The sequence below is a fragment of the Macaca mulatta genome, chromosome 8 (genome assembly GCF_049350105.2).
Source record: "Macaca mulatta isolate MMU2019108-1 chromosome 8, T2T-MMU8v2.0, whole genome shotgun sequence".
Lineage (NCBI taxonomy): Eukaryota > Metazoa > Chordata > Mammalia > Primates > Cercopithecidae > Macaca > Macaca mulatta.
Window position 1 is genome coordinate 124,660,042 of NC_133413.1, and position 3,682 is coordinate 124,663,723.

At 30.7% G+C, this 3,682-nt stretch overlaps 1 pseudogene; it reads right to left on the reverse strand.

Moving 5' to 3' along the window:
* Window positions 1-1,538: 1,538 nt before the first annotated feature.
* On the reverse strand, window positions 1,539-2,138 carry LOC701637 (protein arginine methyltransferase NDUFAF7, mitochondrial pseudogene; annotated as a pseudogene).
* Window positions 2,139-3,682: the final 1,544 nt, after the last annotated feature.

Here is a 3,682-nt window from a genome sequence, read left to right on the forward strand (position 1 = left end):
GTGTTATATTTCTGAGTACATTTATGAGAGAGATTTCTGGATTTAATTTTCCTCATCTAAGCCATGTAGCTTAGCAATAGTATCATTTGGGATAAATATATTTTCTTTACAAACTAGCTAATGCAGATTTTATGGATGAATAATTTACATAAGTTTTGTTTCTGCCACCTTGTATTTATTGAAGTTTTATTTGACACCACACGATACATTTATGTATGATCACTTGGATTTTATCTTTTGAGGTAATTTGCCTTACATCATATTAAGTTCCAATTTATCAAAGTAAGAAGTGACTTCCGATAATCATAACCCTGAAATATATAAAAAAAACTATTTGGCATGTGCAATTACTCATTTCAGACATTCTTTTACATTTGAATCTAAAATTCGTGTACAAAATTTTATAAAATAAACCAAAGTAACACTCTATAAATATTCAACATCTGCTATTTTTAAAAGCCTGAACTCATTTCACTAATTGTCATGTGCTGATGTGGAAAATAACTGAAAGATCAGTTTCTTCCAGGATGTGCAGTTTAGCCAATATAAAGCCTGTTCAACAACAGCAAGAAACAAAAGTAGATATAAATCATTGAATTAAATCTTATTACAGTCTAAGTGCTTCTCCTCTAATGATACTCACATAATTCTTATTATATAATTCAAAAATATTAGAATAATTACAATACCGTAGAATGCACATCTCTTAGAAGCATTAGAGTATTGTTAATTCTGACAGATTTCTATAATCCAAGTCACAGTCTTCTTTGCAGACTGTGTGATTTTCTTACTTATGACTTATTCCTAATGTAAACAATATCTCCGTGGAGAAAACATATTACTATTTAATGGCAATTTTAAAAAGCATTAAATTTGTTCATATTGTTGGATAAAGAACAGTATTACAGTGTATATTAAGCACCAATCCTATGCATAGTACTTTGGTAAAATTAAAAGGACCAGAAAGAAAAAACATAACTATATTGCAATTGAGATGATATTAAAAATCATAAGTAGAAAAACAAAGCAAAGTCTTATAACAAATATTGAATAAAATAGACTCTCATTACTCTGGAACACAAAAGAGGAAGAAAAGTGGTGATATGAAATACCTATGTCTAGATATTGGCTTCTTGATGATTTTTTCACTTTTATTCCTTATCATATTCATTCCTTTAGTTATTTAAATATCCAGCAAGGGTTTTTGGACATCTTTGAGTAGAGAATACTTAAGTAATTATGTAATATGGATCTGAGGATATGAACTTTATGATTAATTCCTGTGAATAAGTTATGAAGTTTCTGTTATAGTGGTCATAAATGTAGGTAAGAATCCATTATGTGTCTGGGTGGGAGTACAGAATGGAGAGCTGAAGATTATCTCCGATTACATATGAAAGTTCCACTGTGAAGTTATTGGTCAATGTTTTCTGGGGAAAGCACTTCAATGTAGGCAAAGTCTTTCTAACCTAAAGAAATTTAGAGTTAAATATAGGGAAAAAATAAATCAAAACAACATTTTGATATTTTGTGTTTCTTTATTTACCTGCAATGTATGAAATGTGTTTCCGTTGTTTTGATTTCCTGGGCAGACCAAAGGGTAAAATATTCAAGCTGAGATATAACTGCCAAACAAGTTCACTAAACCCAGCTACAGGAGATGCATAACGTTTTGACTGACATACATTCATCTGATTCCTTCCACCTTGAAGTCTCTGATGAAGTAGCAAGGCAAAAATGTTCAATCTTTCTCCCGTCTTCTTCGGATTCATTAACATATCATATCCTTGAAGTAATTGCTGTCTTATTGATGTCTCATTTGATTTATCTAAAGGAACCTTCGGCTGGACATCAATACCCATATTTTTAAAAAATGTGTGTTGTTTTATTGGGCCCAGAGACACTACTTTTCCTTGTGCCATTCTTTGCAAATAACTGAAGTCCACATTAGCTGTTAGATCTGCTCTTCCTGGGGCAATTAAGACATCATGAAACTTGTGGCCACAAAACCCTCTGAAGTCATCTGTCTTTGTTCCATCATGACCGTAATCAGCAACCAGTGCAGCACCTCCAGTTAGTGCAATGCATTGAGAAAGTTCCTTAGTGATAACACCAGCATCAGGAAACACTTCAACGTGATTGATTGTTTAATCTAGTGACTTCAGCCATTGAGACAATCTACTGTAATTGTGATTTGAATTAAAATTTTGATTAAGTGAATAAAATGGAGCTATTTATTTCACAAATATATAATGTTATTGCAGTATTTAAGACTATAAGGGCCCCTTATATTGATAAAGCTAACACTTACTTGGGAAGGTTTTAGTAGTTGGGCAATTGAAGCAAATTTAATGGAAATATTAGCTGGGCATAATGGTATGCATCTGTAGCCCCAGCTACTCTGGAGGGAATGTTGGGAGTGACTGAGCCCAGAAGTTTGAGGCTGCAGTGAGCTGTGATCAGGAAATTGCACTCCATTTCAGTCAAAATATGCTGAAATTTATAAATTAAAATAATTTATAAGTTAATACCAAACATTTGGAAAAAATTCACTTTTAAAAGTTGTAATGTTAATAAATCAAATATTAATATTTAAAAGAAATTATGAAGTAATTTTTACTATGCAAAGAAATGTTGCTTTCCAGAACACTTATAAGTTCATATTTATATACAGTCCTGCTCCATGTGTGATATGGATAACATACACTTGACTTTCTTCTCCATCTATGCTTTTTCTATTCTCCTCACCACGAATTCCCCAATTAATACTCTGTTTCCACCTATTGAAGTAGTAGTCACATTTAAAGGACTGAGCTTAAATTTCATTATTCTATAATGTTTCCCAGATCCCTTTTTTTAAAAAAAGGGTTTTTTTTGTATTTTTTACTAATTTTTCCCAGTGATGCTACTTTGCTCAATCATAACACAAGTAATAAAATATTACACTAATTTACTTTAAATGTTTGCAAATATCTGTCCCCTTCTCTATATTGCAAGCTCCTTGTATTAAAGGGACTATTATAAATTTGCTTTGAATAGACAACTATTAGATTATAATATCCAAATCAGCCTATCATGCCTAGCCAGCCTATAAGCAAATACTTAGCTTTGATTGTAAAAAAATAATATGTAGTATGTTAGATGAGAAAATAGTTACCAATATTAGATAAATTCAATTCAAACCCTACATTTCAATACTTATAAGTCTGTTTTACATAATTTCTATTATAAAACAGGTATTTGCTAACTCATTGGGGAACCATTTGGACAAAAGTTGATTCAGTAAATTTTAGGTAATCAGTAACATTGAGTTGAGAAAAAATCAATGAATAACTAATTGTAACTAAAATGAACAGTCAATAAATTGAACTTTATATTTTCCACATGTTCTATTTTAAGGTATTTGATTTAAAAGCCAAATATTATTTTTCGGTTCATTGAATAAAAGTTGGTAACATGAATAACAGGGATTAAAGCTCATAAAACAGCTTTATGAAAATAAAGCTCAAATACAGCCAATTACATGTTATAATTAAAACATGCATTTAAAAGGTGACTTTATAATAAACAAAATTTATCGTACATGTTAGAGTATTAAAAAATCTAAATACTTTACATTAAAACATTCCACTCTGTTTTTGAAGAGCAGTTTTGAAGAGCAGAGCAGATTCAGTTACATGAC